The sequence below is a fragment of the Bos indicus genome, chromosome 8, assembly GCF_029378745.1.
Source record: "Bos indicus isolate NIAB-ARS_2022 breed Sahiwal x Tharparkar chromosome 8, NIAB-ARS_B.indTharparkar_mat_pri_1.0, whole genome shotgun sequence".
Classification (NCBI taxonomy): domain Eukaryota; kingdom Metazoa; phylum Chordata; class Mammalia; order Artiodactyla; family Bovidae; genus Bos; species Bos indicus.
Genome location: NC_091767.1, coordinates 9,118,316 through 9,126,595, shown reverse-complemented (window position 1 = coordinate 9,126,595; position 8,280 = coordinate 9,118,316).

Here is an 8,280-nt window from a genome sequence, read left to right as displayed (position 1 = left end):
GCACAGAAATGCTGAGCACAGCACATTTCTCAGCATTGGGAGGCGGACTGGGTTGCTGCAGAGGAAACTGGGTTGCCATTCCTCCAAGGGCTATTTCTACCCAGTGAGTTTTGGTGGTGGGAGGATATTTACTTTTAAACCTTGCACTCCTCAAAGGGATGACTGTGAAAAACCTTGGCTTTTGCTAAGATCAAGCCTCCCTTGTGGAGTCAGATTCAGTCATCAGGAGATTGTGATCTTGCTTCCTGCCCCAGACTTAGAGATCTTGGTGCTTGTGGACGAGGATGGTGACAGGGTCTTTAAGCATCCTTAAATGCTAGGGGAAATGCCTGGCTTTTTTTCTAAAAGGGTAATATTTCTGTGGGCTTCCAGGGTTCCAGGAGACCTCATTCAGTCTGATAGGATGAGATATGCTTTGTGGTGCAGGCTTTCTTGGCATAATCTTTTAGGAACAGAACAGGGCAGAGCCTGGAACTCATTCGCTCTGGGGGTGGAGTTTGCTTATTAATTTCCACAGATGTCTCCCTGAATTCCTCACTCAGCTTTTGGGGTGCAAGTTTCACTGGTGGCTAGTCTTTTTCAAAAAAATTTTGTTTATTTTTAACTGGAGGATAATTGCTTTACGATGCTGTGTTGGTTTCTGCCACACATCAACATGGATCAGCCATGGATCTATATCTGTCGCCTTTCTCTTGAGCCTCCCTCCCACCCCCACCCCATCCCACCCATCCTGGTTGTCACAGAGCACCAAATGGAACTCCCTGCCTCACACAGCAAATTCCCACTGGCTATCTATTTTATATATGGTAATGTATATGTTTCCATGCTACTCTCTCTGTTCGTCCCACTCCCTCCTTCCCCTGCTGTGTTCACAAGTCTGTTCTCAATGTCTGTGTCTCTATGGCTGCCCTACAAATAGATTCATCGTTGTCAATGGTGACTAGCTTTTGCTTCCCCATACATTCTGTAGCTGATGGGCTCTGGGAGTTTTTGTCATCCTGAATTTCAGTCTTCTCATCTGCAAAATAACACCACCCACAGGGTGATCAGGAAGAATTTACATGATTTATGGCAATGGTCTCCAAATCTTGAGTGTGCTCTCCATCAGTAAAAATTTATTTGCGAGTGTACCCCCAGTGTAGGTATGTTTATGTATTTGTAAATTATATAACACACATGCCATTAGCTAACACCTCAAGTCAAAATATACACTAAAGATGACGTTCATTACTAATGGTAGTGGATGTTAAATGGTATTTCAAATGCTTGTGATAATTTCAAAAAACCTTGGCCAACTTCTCTTTTGGACCTGGATAAGTCACCATTATTTTGATCTTATATTCTGGTTATGAATATGGTTGTAGCATGGTTGATCTCTTACTAGGACTGAAGGTGTCAGCTTCACCTTTTCTCATTGCTTGTGTTGTTAGTATTCATCTCCATTTGGGATTTCTTCATGGGCATATTTCTAAACCAAGCATCCACTGTATGTGTGTGGGGTTAGTTTAAAACTAAGATGGTTTGGGTAGCCAACAAGGCCCTACTGTACAGCACAAGGAACTCTGTGTTCTGCCAGGCTCCTCTGTCCAAGGGATTCTCCAGGCAAGGATACTGGAGGGGGTTGCCATTTCCTTCTCCAGGGGGATCTTCTCAACCCAGGGATTGAACCCAGGTCTCCTGCATTGCAGGCGGAGTCTTTACTATCTAAGCCGCCAGGGAGGCCCCAAGGAACTCTGCTCAAGGTTATTTGATAACATGGATGGGAAGGGAGTTTAGGGGGAGAATGGATACATGTATGTGTACGATGGAGCGCTTTGCTATTCCCCTGAAACTATCATAACATTTTAAATTGGCTATCCACCAATATAAAATAAAAAGTTTTAAAAAACAAAACAACTAAAATGGTTTGCTCTGCAACTCCACTTAACTCTTCTACATATGGAACTCTCACTCTCATGGACTCTATACAGTCCATGGGGTTGCAGAGTCAGACACGACTGAGCAACTTTCACTTTGCTTTACTTTTAACTTCTTTCTGACATTTAAGACAAAATAGACGTTCTCATATTGAAGAAGGAATTCATAGGGCCTGGACTCCATCTTAGGCCTGTTCATGCTGACCATGCTCAGCCACCTTTCCAATGGACTCTGAACTCTGTGTTTAGTGCCTATGAAAACAACAACAGAAGGATAAGACCCCCTCCCGACAGGGGAACCTTGAAGATCGTACCTAGGTTACTCATCGCCTAAGAGAAAACATACACTAATCATCCCTTCCTCCAGACAGGTCATAAATTTGTCTGTATCTATTGGAGTGTAACCTCGGGTTTATTGATTATTGGCTAATTGTTTGACTGTTTGAGCACATAAGCACATAGCACATGAATGATGGGGTTATTGGGATTGTATTTTCCTTGGTTTAGGTAAGTCTCAAGGAATTTGGAGTGGTGGGTTCAGACACGTACTCATGGGGTAGAAAAGATTTTCACAAATGCTGGTCGGGGTCCTTGGCTAAGAGGAGACTCTGCCTTGGGCCCGCCGGTGTAATAAACTGCACTCCACTATCTGCATTGTCCTGAGTGAGTTGTTTCCCGGAACGTGTGGCTACAACAATATTCTTTCTCCTGCACTTCAGTGAATGGCTCTGCGTGTCTCCTGCGTGCTGCTCAGTTACTTCAGCCTTGTCTGTAGCCCCCGGTGTACCTATTTGTATCCTTGTTTGGAAATTCCTGAGTTCATGGATGTAAATGTGCCTTGTAAGCTGCCAAGAACAGACTACCTGAAAGCAGCAGTGAGGAGGCATTCTCAGGGAAGAATGTCTTCATAGGTAGAACTGTTGTTACCTAAAGCCCTAAGGATTTCTGAACACTGTTCCAAGAAGGATGAACCCACTGGTGCTCACCAGTGAGAACAGACACACCCGGATCTTCTTGACCCCAGCTATGCTTCCTGCACAGAAGCACCTTAGCAGAGATCCCAATTCCTTATTCGTTGGACTAGAGACCTAAGAGAACGCTCGGAATTGACTTGTGGACACAACAGGGGAAGGAGAGGGTGGGAGCTGACAGAGTAGCATTGAAATATACACATTACCATACGTAAACTAGCCAGTGGGAAGTTGCTGTTACAATATGGGGAGCTCAGCTGGGTGCTCTGTGATGACCTAGAGGGGTGAGGTGGGGCATGGGGTGGAGGTTCAAAGGGAGGGTATGTGGCTGATTCATGTTGATATATGGCAGAAATCAACATAACATTGTAAATTATTCTTCAATTAAAAATAAATTTTAAAAATATTTCATAAATGAAAAAAAAAAAAGAATGCTCTGGAAGAAGGAAGTTTAGTGTGGCTATAGGATTATATTCTTTAAGCCTTTAAGCAGTGTTGGGTTTATTTGTCGCAGCACCGCAAAGCTAACCTTAATTCAATTACTGCTCGTGTGTACGTGTGCTCAGCTGTATCTGACTCTTTGCACCCTCATAGATTGTAGCCTGCCAGACTTCTCTGTCCATGGGATTTTCCAGGCAAGAATACTGGAGCAGGTTGATATTTCCTACCCAGGGATCAAACTAGCATCTCTTGTGTTGGCAGGTGGATTCTTTACCACTGCGCCACCTGGGAAGCCCAATCTCATTGAGCAGTGAGAAACAAAACCTGACCTGAGAACTAGAAGACCTGAATCTTATTATTATTTTTTTTTTTCAGGAGCTCTCTCTTTTTTTTTTTTTTACTTTGAACTTCACCTTTCTTGACCCTAATCTTATCTGTAAAATGAAAGTGTTGGATTAGATCATGATCATTTTAAAGGTTTATTCCAACATTAATAATCTGTGTTATCTTCTTTCTTAAAAGTATCTCTTTATGAAGCTCTAGCGATATCCAGTGGAGGTTGTATTCGATGAAAATTTCCACCCAAGCAAAAGATTTGGAATGTGACCTCCACCATGACCTCTGTTTTGCTTCTCCTCCTTTCCCTTCTGCCCACACCACCTGTCCTCTCTTCCTTCCTGATTCATCTCATCCACCAGCCAGAGAGTAGGTCCAGAAAACCTCAGTCATTTCTTTGAGCTTAGCTGCTGCTGTATGCTTCCAGCTGAAATTCCATCTGGAGCTAATGTTTTAGGCCAGCTCCCCCTGTGAGAGCTGTCTTTTTTTCTGTTGCGCCTCTCTGGCCTGCACCCCAGGGGTGGTTTGGGCAGAACTGGCCACTAAGGACAAACACTGTATTTTTTCTTCCCCAAGTCAGAGCTCTTTTGGAATCAGGATGCTCTTGATAACTCCCTCTGGGAATGTGAATCTGTGCTAGGCACTGTATTCGGCAAGAAGGACCCGGCCTTGCCTTCATGGCACTTACATGCAAGCTTAGGTACTGCCACTCAGTTAGAAAATGGTTAAGCTTTTTATTTCACGGTGCTTTGAAGTCTAGGAAGTGTGTTTTTATGGTAACTCAATTCATCTCTAAAATAACTCAGTAAGAGACCCCCTGCCAGTCCAGCGGGTAAGACTCTGCACTTCAGACGTAGAGAGCAGACTTGTGGACACAGTGGGAGAAGATAAGGGTGGGATGAATAGAGAGACTAGCCTTGAGAAATATACACTACCATGTGTAAAATAGATGGCTAGCGGGAAGCTGCTGTATAACACAGGGAGTTCAGCCCCGGTATTCTGTGACAAGCCAGAGGGGTGGGATGGGGGATTGGGGGAGGTCAGAGGGAGGCTCAAGAGGGAGGGGATATATATTTATATATATGTGTAATTATATGTATATGTATATATGTGTATATACATACATGTATATGTAAATGTATATTTATGGCTGATTCACATTATTGTAAGGCAGAAAACAACACACTCTTGCAAAGCAATTATCCTCCAATTAAAATTTTTTTAAAAAATTTAAAAAGGACTGTTTCCAATGCAGGGGGCAAGGGTTTGCTCCCTGGTCAGGGAACTAAGATCCCTCTTGCCACATGGCCAGGCTAAAATAGAATAAAATAGCTCAGTAAGTCTGGTATTTTTCTTCTCCTGTGACAGGTGATTCTCCTAAGAAAACATCATAATGGGCAGAATTAGGGCTGGAATCCACATCTTCTAACCATGAAATCTACACTTTTTTCCTTTTCCCTTTCATTAATCTAATAAATATCTTCTCTAGATCCATGCCTAGATCCTTCAGGCAGGACTCTGAGCACCCATGAAACTTGGCTCATGTGTTGGTGTATAAATGATTGGTTTGTAATATGCCACCCATCCTCCCAACTGGATTGGAAATGCATTGAGAATAGAGTCTGTTTCTCAGCCATCCTTATGACTAAATAAGTCTGGTTTATAAGTTAAGTGTGTTTTTTTCTATAGCACCAAAACCCTTCACATTGTGTCATGATAATAGTAACCAGGACCGGCTATCTGTTGAGATAGTAAGAAGTTGCTTTTGGGTGTGAAAACCTGGAGGACTCCCCTTTTCTTACTGCCTCCCAAATACCTTTCTTCATGATTAAAAGAAAAAAATTCGGCTGTCATGGGTCTTTGTTGCTGCATGCGGGCTCTCTCTAGTTGCGGCGAGCGGGAGCTATGCTTTGTGGCGGCGTGCCAGCTTCTCTCTGTGGTGGCCTCTTTTGTTGGGGAGCACGGGCTCCAGAGAGCAGTAGAAGCTTCGGTAGTTGTAGCATGCAGGCTTTAGGGGTTGTGGTGCACGGGCTTAGTTGCCCCAGTGCATGTAAAATCTCCCCAGACAAGGAATCAAACCCATGTCCCTTGCATGGCAGGTGGATTCTTAACCACTGGACCACCGGGGAAGTCCCCAAAATACCTTTCTTAAGTGGTAGTGTAAACTTTCATTTCAAGGCATGTAAGATTTCAAATTAAGTCCCACACAGATGTGAATTCACTACTTTGTGAAAGATTTCTCCCAGACTCTCTTTCAAGATCAGGCCTGGGAAGCAGTTTGTGGAAGAGCTGCACTTGAGACAGGGTGAGGGAGAACCACAGAAAGAGAGAATGAGGACATGAAAAGTGGACTCATGCACTCAGGAGGTGCATGATCTGACCTGGCTGTTTGCCTGGTACTAGTCTTAAAACTTCAAAAAGCCCTTTTCTGGGCTTGCGAGAAGCTGGCTTGAGTGGTGAGAGTAAAAGTAAAGGTGGGCGTTTAAGGCACTCTGGCCCAGATCTGAAACAGGCAATTCAAGGGCCGCATGACTCCAGAGTGAAATCAGACGCACAGCCTGGGCTGTCACCCTTGCTGCCTCTGCGAGTTCCCTGCGCCAGGCTGTGCTACTTCAGCACCGAAGACAGCGCCTCGGGAGCCCCTTGACTCTGAGCTGGGACTCTGTGGCTGTTTACATTGGGGACTTCTGTCTGTTTGATTCAGTGTTCTTGGCAAGCTGTGCTGAAGATTGGGACCTGGGGAAGGCTCAGAATCCTAGGAACTAACCCAGATTCCCTTAAAGTACATTCTTTGGGCTCTCTTTTTTCCAGCTGCTTGAGGCATTTATCTAATCTTTTCTTCCCCATTCTATCAGAAAGAAAGAAGATAGAGTCCTATGGCATCTCTTTCCCCATCCCCATAACTAATCTGGTTCCTTCTGGTCTAAGTATGCTCTTTTTTTCCTTGGACCCCTTGCTGTTTTCCACGCAAGAGTTGTCTAAACTACCCTGGATTTTGGGGAAAGTATGGATAGGCACTAAGGTATAACTGACAAGACAGCAGAATGCCTATTTCTTTTCCACTTTCCCAGGTGGTACATGGACATTTTGCAGCGCCTTAGATCAATGGATATTCTCCCACTAGTAGGAATTTCAGGTTCAATTTCAGGCCACGGTAGAAGATAGTCTCCAAGAATCTTCAGGGCCTCAGAGATGCCACAAAGCATGCAATAAAAGGCACATTGATATTCTACCTCTACAAGAGGCTGCCCTGGTTATAGTTCTAATTCTTCACCAACTGTGAAGATTAGAACAGGTCACTTAACTTCCTGGAGCCTCAGTTTCCTCAACTATAAAAAGAGGGTAACAACAAAAACCCATCTTGAGTAAAAATTAATGGGATCATTCATGAGAAATCCTGTTGTTGACTGCAGAGTACTACCCAATAATTAATAATAACAGTCCCTGCAAAACCACTGATAGGAAGATATCGGCATTTCTGGTTTCCAAACCCCAATGTGGGCTGTGAGAGGGTCAAACAATGCCTGTCAGAGAGACACAGATAGTGATGCCAGGACAATTCAAAAGGACACTTGTCATCCTACCTTGAGTTGGCCATTGTCTCTGAGCTTGGCTTTAGTCCCTTCTGTATCTGAATTTTTTTTCTTTCATTAACTTAATAAGCCAGGGACACTCACACTGACACCCTTGATTTATCAGACAGTCACAGTGCTGCTGGAAACAGCTAGTGACACATCCCTGCCTCCACCTCACTTCCCACTGGCAGTTATACATCCCAGAATCTTGCAGAAACCTATGGGTTTTTATTTGTCATTGCCCACATGCTCTCATCCACCCCTCGGCTACCTTCATGTCACTTCCACTCATTGCTGCCACATCTTTTAGATAATTTGACCTTCCTATGGAGTTCCTAGGGAGAAGGCAATGGCACCCCACTCCAATACTCTTGCCTGGAAAATCCCATGGACGGAGGAGCCTGGTAGGCTGCAGTCCATGGGGTTGCTACGAGTCGGACACAACTGAGCAAATTCACTTTCACTTTTCACTTTCATGCACTGGAGAAGGAAATGACAACCCACTCCAGTGTTCTTGCCTAGAGAATCCCAGGGACGGGGGAGCCTGGTGGGCTGCCATCACACGACTGAAGCGACTTAGCAGCAGCAGCATGGAGTTCCTAAGAAAGACTACTTTGTGTTTTCTCTAAGAGAGGGTAAGCCCTAAGGCTGTGGACAATGCAATTCCTGCCTCTATGCTCACAGAGGCGTTCAGGCTTTGCCAGTCCTAGGGTGGTCTGTACAATGATCATGCTTGGTTATCTACACCGACTCCACTTCCCCTTCTTTTCTAACAGAGCTGCAACTGGGTTCATGTATCCTCCATTCCCCACGTAGCCATGTACCTGCAGAAAGCTGACCTTGTCCCCCAGCTCCAGAGTAAGCCTCTGTCGTCTCCCCTGTGCCAGTGGTTAGTGCTGTGAGGTCTCTGGAAAAGGCTTCCTTACCTCTAAGAGACGGTGACATGTCTGGATGAGATGCTGAGAACTGTTGCTGCCAAACTGCTACTGGCCTAATATTAAAGCCAACAGCGTGGATGACAGAGAAGTGAAAAGAACCTAG